Raw genomic sequence first — 11040 nt, forward strand, 5'->3', positions numbered from 1 at the left:
TATTTAAATATTTTTAGACCAAATAAAAATTATTTATTAGAAAACCCTTTCTTATCAATAATACCCACTATTATATCTTTAACCTCCTTTTTTTCATTATTCTTAGCACGCAAATTTTCAGAAATCATCTCAAGAGCTTCAGTTTTTCTTTTAGAATTTAAAATTGAATTCATTCTTAAATGAAGGTCTTTTATTTCAGTAACTAATATTGTCGCATCCTCGTTTTTAACAATCTTTTCTAGTGTTTTTTCGAAAAGTGTAAGTGATTTTTTAAGTGTGGACATCGATTCAGATACAATATCTATATTTTCATAATTCGTGGAATTATCTGTATTTTCTTGTTTGACATATGGAATGTTTTTCTTTACAAATACACTTATTCCAAAAATATTAAATTCCTGTGGTATTTCTGGTTCTACTAATTCTTGTGGGATCGGTGGTTTCGGCCATGAAGATATTTTTGTCATTTAATGAAATTTAAGATTTCTAGGGATCAGTGCTGTTAAAAATATTCCCTGTCCGAGATTCGAACTCGGGCCGTCAGCGTGAGAGGCTGAAATCCTAAACCGCTGGACCAACAGGGATAATTTATATAGGTTGTGGGCTTTTAAATAGTTATTGTTCCTGTTATAAAAAATGTAAAATTAAATTCAACATATAATTAAAAAAATAAACCGAACGTAAATTCTAGAAACACAAACTTTGAACTTTATATATATAATTTAAAAAAATTAACATATTGAATAAAACATACCCTTTATATTCTGTAAATAATCTTATACTAAAATAAATTAACATATTGAATTTTTTTATATAAAGGCAAATCAAAATTCCAAATTATTTTCTTAATTTAAAATATTTATATTGGGTCATTATAAACCCGCATAAAGCTTTCAATAAAAGAGATGCATTTAATACTTTAAAAGCAAGGGATATGTATATTTTGATATATGAAACACCTTTTTACGAATTTAATGTGATAAATTAATAATTTTATGGTTTTTAATTTGTAATATTAAACTTATTTTTTTTTGTTTCAGATTTTACTGTACGTTTTTTTAATAAATATTAGAAATGTTAATTTTTTTCATATATGGTCATAGATATTCATAAAGATTTTTATTCGTCAAATGCAAATCACTAATTTTAAATATTTCTTAGGTCAAATTAAGATTCTGGCCTCAAAGCTGCCATCATTAAATATTTCACAATTGTAAATTGTTGAATTAATATTTTAGTCCGAAAACATTTTTTTACAAATTTATATATATTTATAGAGCAAAGAAAATGAAAATTCCAAGAAAAAATATTACATTTGGGAATACTGTGTGTAGAGTTTCCACTGCCGTATCTATTATTTATACAGTAATATATCTACTCATAAAAAAATCATCAGAATATGTTTGATTTTTTTATGATAATTGGTATATTTTGAGTTTAATTCTGTTATAATAAGACAATCAATCTAAATCCAGGAAATTTAGGTATATTTTGTAAAGTATTTGCATATAATTCGTACAATAGCACCAAATACAACGAGTGAAATTCTACATTATCATGGTTCACGCTAAAAATGAACTTAAAACCCTTGGCATATAAATAGTTATTCTTATTTTAACTACATTTCTTGTAAAAAAAACCTTAATTTAATAGATTGTATATTTATTATCTATATGTTCTTTACTAACTGTGGATCACTCATGCACTATCTAATTAAAAAAAAATATTGTGTTGAAAGAATCTCCTACTTTTAATGCTCAATTTGCAAAAAAAAACTCCTAATTCGGAACCTAATTTCTTTTTTTAATGTTAACACGACGGTAAATCAAAAAAAAGTACAATTAATATTGATATATACAGAGTAAATTGTTTTTTTATTGAAGTTGCTATTGTTATTTAAGTTTAATGGTTTTTATTTAAACTTCAAAGCTAGAAAAGATCAATTTGATAATAATATAATCCAATCTTTCCTTGTGCATGCAAAATATTGAATTTAAAACATCATTTAGCAAGCGTGACTAGTTTATAAAGCAAGTACGCTTAAAATATATCATTAGATTTTGTTAAATGTTTTTCAATTTGTAAATCAAGAAAAGTGATAAAGTTGTTGATATCTATAACCTTTAAGGTGATTTATGAAGTGAGTTGCAGGATTTTCAGTTTTAGTCGATTATGTAGAAAAAAATATCTTATTCTAATTTTTAGGGCATGATCTTTATTTATATGATCTTATTTATAATATTTTTTAAGAATTTTAGATAATTTTTCCAAGATAATATTAGCACATAATATGAATAAAATAAATAAATGAATATATATCAAATAAATGGTGCTTTCATATAGTTAAAATTTTCAAAGGACATTTAGGGTCTTTCAGAATAAAAAAACAACACCAGGCGCATAATTATGAAAAATATATTATTGTTATAAAAATATAACCCTATATTTTCTTTCTGATATCTACGTAAAAAATAAACTTTTTATATTATACATTTAACCAGCAATACTATTAATAAACCCAAACTTATTTTTTTGGGGATTTACAGCAACTTATAAAAGAAGAATAATTTTATTTATAACAGGTCATGTTACTAATATACCAGTCTTTATACTGTTCTCAATAGTTTTCTAAAACTTAAAATGACACGTGATATATTATATATGAAATCCGTCATATTTTTTATGATCTATCTTTATACTTTTTAAAGATATTTTATCTGACAAAAATATCACTTGACTTATTATTCAGAGATAATTGTATTGTTATAAGACCCCTGCATTATATTTTGTATTCGGGCATTTTTCTGATATAAGGTTTTTTACGCCTTCCTCACCCTACCGTAGTTCCAATAGAATGCATACGTAATTCATTCAACCTTGTTAAAATTTTTTATATCCTTACTTTTAAATGAATTCTATGCCACATATCAAAAGCTGATATTATATATATGCTATGATTGGGAAAATTTTTGTGGGAACGTTTATCATCGATTGTTTTGACCTTTTTCAAATTTTATAATGGTTTATCTGTATAATGAAAAACTATAAGCAAGATAATTTATTATGGGATCATAGTAAAAATATATTTTATCTATTCCTTATTATCAGTACCTATAAAATGAAGTACGATGTAAAATAACTATATAAGTGAAAAAAAATATCGAGAATACAGACAAAAACTTATAATTAAATTCATCATTCTGACTTTATTATTATCTTTATTTATAAAGATGCGACTCTAAGAACGAAAATCGAACAGTAACTCATGATAAAAAATAATAATGATAAATGCTTGTTTATAGATATGTTAAAAGCTAAAATACATATTTTAATGCTCATAAAAATAAGAAATAATAAGTATATTATTATTATAGACTTATAAATCGGACAAAAAAACTTTATTTGCTCAAAATTATAATTCAAAAAATAAAAAACAACTTGTATATATGCAAAATACATCTTTCCAATATTTTCAATTGAATAGATCAAAATATACAGGTGATTTTTCCAAGTATAAGTAAATCTTTTTTTCAACATATTTGTCTTTCTTAACAGTAGCATCTTCCCTTTACAATTTTGTTATTTAGGGGGTTGAAATTTGCTTTTTAGTTACGATGCATAATATAATCCACCTACTCATGTTTTAGGCACAATATATCCATAAATAATTTAGAAATGAAATTTTAAAACAAAATTTGTTTATATATAATATATTCAAGACTTTTAAGCATTTTATTCTACTATACGAGCTGCTTTTAGATATAAAATTTCCTTTAGACAATATATGGTTTACCTTGTTACCGTTTATCATGTTATAGGACCATATATAATGTGATATTCAATGGTTTGACTATATTTATATATTTTTTTACTATTCCATGAATATAACTGATATTTCATAAAACATGGTGCTCATCTTCTAAAATCAAGCATGTTTATTCGCATAGTATTTGATACAATAATATGTTCAGGTTTGTTCTTACAAAATTTCATAAACATTTTCTTGTATAGACTTCAATAGGATCAATATAGACAAATTATCATATTTTATACATATAACCTGATTATCGAGAAAGAGTCCCTCAGGATAACTATGTACACTATAAATTAAGAGGATTTTTTTATTTTAGAATCCACAAATGCCCTAGATTATATTTTATAAATTCGAAATCGATGTAATTACACTATAATAATCTATTATATTCCCATTTTTTCAAATTGTATCCTTGCAAATAAATTTTATTGCCCGACAATTCTTTAAACTTTTTACAAAAATTAAAATAGTCTAATTTATTTTTATTCATATTAAAAAATGCTGTGTGGTTGAATATATAAACATGATTTCATATCCAGGATCGTATTTTAAATACTATGGTTACAAAAATTAAAATTTGCTTTTCTGATTCAAAAAATATTCTTAAATTTAAATTTATTTTTTTCATTTAAATTACTTACATTAAATGATTACCGTATTTATTTTTAGTATCTATTTTTTTGTTGCTAAAATCCCCATTAAATTATATACCATGATATAAAAACTTAAGAGAGATAAAATCAAATAAATAAATAAAATAACGTATTCCATATTAGAATTTCTCTTCTTGCGCACCTTAGAAAGTAATATTTTTTTAAAAATCCTTGCATCCTCGTCTTTATTGATCCCATCGAAAATATTTTTTTGTATTTATGGAGTAAGTTACTTTTTATTAATTTTACATATTTAGACGTGGTCGGCCCATTTGAAATGTTGCACAGTTCCTTGATAGATCATTTGACACCTTCTCTTAATCTATCTTCGTCAACTGCTCTTCTTCTCTCAAATGAGATGAGTTTAAGTGTCTTACGAAGTGCGAGAGCTTGCATGTATGCTTCTACTTCGTCCTGAATTTTTAACACCTTAACATATTTTTTATGTAATTTTGTAAACCATTCATCCCAATTCTCTATATATGCTATTATTCTTGTTTATAATTTGTAAATTAAACCAAGTTCATTCGCCAAGATGTCATACTTCCTATATTTTTCATTCTCAACTTCAGTATAAGTTGTCAAGGCTAGTTATACCTATTTCAATAAACGTAATAATATTTTTACTTAAATATTCTTATTTATTTATGGGTTATTTTTCTTTTTATCGATTTTATCTATTTAGACGTGGTCGGCCCATTTGAAATGTTGCACAGTTCCTTGATAGATCATTTGACACCTTCTCTTAATCTATCTTCGTCAACTGCTCTTCTTCTCTCAAATGAGATGAGTTTAAGTGTCTTACGAAGTGCGAGAGCTTGCATGTATGCTTCTACTTCGTCCTGAATTTTTAACACCTTAACATATTTTTTATGATATTTTGTGACCACCCCATCCCAAATCATCACATATGGTATTATTCTTGTTTTACATTTTTTTACTTAAAAAAGATTATTTATGCATAAATAAACCCCATAAACCAAATGAAATATTTTTTTTGGAGGAAACACCAAACAGTTAATACTTTGAGAAAATTTATCTATGTGTTTTAAATAGCTTTATTTTAAATAAAAATTTGCGTTTTTAAAAAGTAATATCGATCCAGAGAAAGCATTTATCAAGATGTTAAGAAAACTCGCACTGTGCAATAAATAAAATTTAGCTTTGAAATTGAAGAGTTCACAAATTCATTTACTCATTACAACTTATAATCATCCGAAACCCATTATCAATATTTGCCTATAGTTTTCAAAAATATCATAAATTATGTAGAAAGTAAATTTATATATGTAAAATTTGCATGATAAATTTGAATTTAAGCCAAGAAAATGTAAAATTATGGCTACATATATCATATATGCATTTATGTTTTTATTAAGAAACTCGAAATTGTTTGCCGTAGTGTTCCTTATATTATTTTAAGCAGCTGTTCTTTTTTTATTACACAAGGAAAATATTTTTAAGCTTACCTATGCAAAAAATTTGCCGCGATGTTAATAGTTATCCATGGTTATTATATTATATAAATATGTATTAAAATAGTCCTATGCATTTTATTTTGTACATGACGTTAAATAACCTTCACAAAGCACCCTAAATCGCATATAAACGTAAATATATTAAATATGATAGAATAAAGGGCGTGATTTAGTAATTAAAAAGCGAAAAATAAATTTATATTAGGAGATAAGAAAATTTTTAAATAAGAATATCTTTTGATAATTTTAAATTTTCAAAAAGTATAAAAGTAATGCAAAATTGATTCCGTGATATTTATATTAATATACGTCTTGTGTATCCATTTAAAGATGAAATATTTATTCTTTATTAATTAAACAAAAAAGTAATCCAAATGCAAAGAAAATGTAATATAGCCATTCATATCTAGAATTCTAGATGACTTTAGAATCCTCAATCAAGATATTTAGTCATAAAATCCCAAGATAAATGACTTTATTTGTGGTTACATTCAAATTAAATCATGTAATATGATAAAAAGAGGGCTTATCAACTTTGTAGATGCTTATAATACCATAAAACAAATTAAAAAATAGCATCAATAAGCATTATTACAATCAATTTAATGTCTAAAAAAGGTATGTTTCAATTATATAACTACAAACTAGTAAAAAATAATCAATATTCAAGTAAATCATATGTATTAGTTTTTAAAGACGGAAAAGGTACAAAAATATATGAAAGCAATATATTGCATCGCACAAACTATATTTTAATTACATTACTACTAAGATGATAGAAATTATTTGATACTTTAATTAAGTTTTTTTGTATATCTGAACTTCACTATTGCCTTAATTGTCAAATTAAAAAATAAAAAGAATATATGAATGCGGTTTAAATCGCAAATTTTACAATATGGTAAATTGTAAACTTCAAAACATAAATTGTGTATAATCTTGTGGGAAATGTGAATCTAAGGTATTTATCATGAATTTTAATGTTTTTCTAACATCTAGGTGTGCAGGTTTGAAGGGGTTGGCTATTTGAAAGGTATTATTTTATGTGTTAATTGTGCAATTTTATGAACTAGTGTTATCTAAAACTTTCATCAACATATATTCTTATTTAATAACAATTATTTCAATATTTTTAAGTCATAATAATACTGTTTTTACGTAATTCATGTTTTTGTTTAATTTTAAGTATGTTATTCTTTTTTTTAATTCTGTATCACCTCGATTATCATTAAAAATATAAATATATATGAAATAGATATAATGATGAGGAAAAACAGATAAATCTGAAGCTGAGAGTTGGCTACATAATTCATGCAAAACTGTGATTTTTACGAATTAAGAAGATACAGACCAAACATAATATGCAAAAAACACTTGAACAACTTCGTCAAAATATTTAACCTTAGAATCGTACTTTAAATCAACAGACACATCTTCGGATGAATGGTTTCAAGATGCCTATGAATTAATCCTAAAACGCTTCAAATAGGATAAACTCCAAAAATATTTAGCGGTAAATTTCAAAGAAATTCATCACCAGTGGAAATTTAAAAATGCGTTGAATTTTTTGATCGACAAAAATGGAAAGAGAGCGGCTGTCAAATATTTTGATGCTGAAAATATCAGAATAACCAGATTAAGTAGGTCATCTCATTTTGGAATCGAAGGCTATATTTGATTTAACCTATGTAGAAGGCAATTTAATGTTCAAATTAAGCGATTATCCTCATTTTGGAATCAAAAATTGCAGAAGATTTGACCTATGTAGAATTTTTTAATGATATAAATAAAAGCATAAAAAAGAGAAAAATTGCACAATTTGCAAGGACCGAAAAAATTTCATGCTTCAAAGTTTCCAAATATTTTACAAAGTATGTACCAGATAATTGGGAAAATTAAATCCACCCAAAATCCCAGAAATATTCCGATGTTGCAGTGTTGTTACAGAAGGCTTGAAAATCTATTAAAATCTTAAAAAAAAACCAAAAAAAGCAAAAAGATATATTTAAAAAAAATTAGCAAAATAAAACTCTTAGAAAACTAAGTGGTATATTAGATTTAGATAAAAAACCTTATTCAAGCTGAAAAAGTGAAAATGTATAATTACAGATAATGATGTGATTAACAAGATGATTCTTATCATAGACGATCATCTAAAAACCTTTTTAAACGTTTACAGGCGATAAACCTGAATAAATAAAAAAAGATAGAGCTGTATGGAAAAATATGTGACTTACAAAGAAAAATTTTTTATTGAGTTTAATCAGTGAATTTTATATAGAGGTTTGACCATATAATAGTTATACATTTGACGCCATAAATGAACCAATTAATAATTTTTAGAAAAAGATGTGGTCAGAGGTAGAGAAAATTACGATAAAAAAAATTTAAGAATTGTCTATGTCCATTTATACAGAACCAGAAACAGATAAAAATGCTTTATAACAGAGTTCGAATTTAATCAGATAATAAGATCATTTCTGAATAAGAAAGCCACCACGCCAGAAACAAAATATATATTTCCTTATTAAAACGATATGTGCCTTTATTCATATACAGATATTTAAAAAAATATAGGACAAATGCTTGAAAAATTCAAATCACGGCTAATTTTACTATTCTGGTACAACATATTTGCACCGATATAAAATGTAAAGATGGCAATAGAGTTCAGAATAAATTCGTTTGGGTTCAATTTACATAAGTTAACTGCAAAATATGCTATAAAAATCATTCATTATGAAGTGTAGACGAGATAATATATTACAGAAAACAGTTAGGAAAAATAATACGTGTTCAAGCTGCAAAAGATCGGCTCATATTAATATTTCGATAAAAAAAGTAATTATAAAAATAAAATGTATACAACATGGATTGTTGTAAAAAAAGCATTCTACTGATAGAACATATTTACCAGCATAAATATATTATAAATTTTTACCTTCCTTTATAAATCTCGCTTTTATATAAAAGAATAACGGATAAATTCTGACTTTCTTTAAGATTAAACGGAAAAGAAATGGCAAAACAACAAATAAATGAAGGAATATTGCATGTTAATAGCCTTTCTCTTTTTTTTTCTTTTACGTGTGAATACACTGGGCATAAAATTGAATGAATGCTTCCCGGGATTAGCTTAGTGAATGATGGAAACTCTTATGCAAAAAAATCATCTTTTTTTTCATAGATGATCTCGAAATAATATAAAAAAATTTGCAAACACTTAATCATATGGCGGATGGAACGAAAAAAAAAATGTGAGGCCTGGAAATAAAAAAAAAATATGACAGCCTATAACCATAAAATATGCGCAAATGTAGCAACATTTATCGAAGGCTTAACTGCTCATAAATATCTTGAAATATTTAAGAATACAAATCGGATGTAAAAATGGAACTTATTATTTTATTTCTGAACAAAATCTATAAACTATAAGAAATTTATGGAATACTAAGCTAAATCCAAGGAATCTACATTAATCAAATCATAAGATGCATTATCACGGATAAATTACCAGAGAGTGCATTAAAATCAGAGTCGGAAGAATACATTATATTTGAAATTGGGATAAGGAATGTTGAAACAAATTTTCTATCTACCTTCAGCCCATAAATAAACAAATATCATATGAAAGATAAATAAATAGGAACGAGGGCAATATTATATTGAATTTACAGCAGATAAGATTATTAATCAATAAAAAAGTTTGTTTGAAAATGCTGAAAACAATTCGCCGAGACCGTTGCAAAATATAAAGTAGAAAAAGATCACAAAACATATCCATAGTAATTAAAAACATTCTCAAAAATAAATATCATATCGATATCATCCACTACGAGACACTGGAGAAAAATCAACAAGAAATAAATTGTGTTAAATAAGAGAAAAAAACATTACACCACAAACTTTTCGAAGCAAAGAATTATGATATTGTTTAAGTCTTTAATATGTAAATGTGTTTGAAAGAACGTAAAATCCAACCAAGTTCAGAAAGAAAAATGGGTTTTTGTCAGGTTATTAATGTATTCTTTCGTAACGGAAAAAAGTTTCTATATTATAATGAAGCCATGAAAAAAATCGATGATCTTCCAATGGAATGCAAGAGGATTTTAGGGTATAATTACACGAGAAGGCACACTCAAATTGTATATATTCTCACTTTTTCTTATCAAGGTGCTACATCTTAAAGAAAACCATAAAAGCCAGAATCCACTCGGCACAAAATATCGGTATTAATAAACATAAAGCGTTAAAGGTATATTTCAGGATATAAACGGAAATACTTAAAAAACAAATATATCTGATATTTTTGATAACTATAAAATATGATATTATTATGCTGATTGAAATAGGTATAACTAGTCTTGATAACTTAACAGAAGTTGAAAAAAAGAAAATAGAACTTAGGAAATCTTTGTAATATAATTGGTTTAATTTACTAACCCCAACAGAAACTATACCATATTTAACGAATTTGAATGTGTTGCTTACACGCCTATATAAAAAATATGTTAGGGAGTAAAAAATCGCAGATCTAGAAGAAGCATACATGCAAGCTTTTTTACTTTGAAAGACGCATAAACTCATATAATTTGACAGAAGAACAGCAATTGAAGAAAATATATCAGGGGAAGGTGTCAAAAGATGCATTAAAGGATTTTGCTATATTCCTAATAGGCTGCTCACGTGTCAGTAGATAAAATTGATTAAAAGAGGGAACTTAAACATAAATAAAAAAAATTGAAAATAGACATGCAAATAGACTTACAGGCGATTATTTTCCGTGTTTGCATGATAATTATTATAATGGCATCTGTATGATATATCCAATATATAAATCATATTTAATGAATTTAAAGTGATGTAGGGCCTAAAAAATACTAAAAAAAACTTGGTAATTTTTTCAATTTGTATCTGAAAACAGGGATAACGCTTTTATTTGGATCTAAAGATAGAAGCTAGAAATATTAAATTTCTAAAAAATCTTGTTATTATCTAGCTCTTGAGTTATAAAGAATTTTAAGCTAATCTCTTTAAATAATAAAAAATAATTTAAGCTATAATTATTCATACGGTGATTATGTCTTTACCTATT

General features: G+C 25.4%; 1 non-coding gene across 1 annotated transcript; it reads right to left on the minus strand.

Annotated features, from left to right (window-relative positions):
• Positions 1 to 511: 511 nt before the first annotated feature.
• TRNAE-CUC (transfer RNA glutamic acid (anticodon CUC)) lies at positions 512 to 584 on the minus strand. Its single transcript has one exon. It is a non-coding gene; the product is annotated as a tRNA-Glu (tRNA).
• Positions 585 to 11040: the final 10456 nt, after the last annotated feature.

This window comes from Rhyacophila brunnea, unplaced genomic scaffold (genome assembly GCF_057557595.1).
Source record: "Rhyacophila brunnea isolate RB1 unplaced genomic scaffold, BYU_Rbru_1.0 scaffold_161, whole genome shotgun sequence".
NCBI classification, from domain to species: Eukaryota; Metazoa; Arthropoda; class Insecta; order Trichoptera; family Rhyacophilidae; genus Rhyacophila; species Rhyacophila brunnea.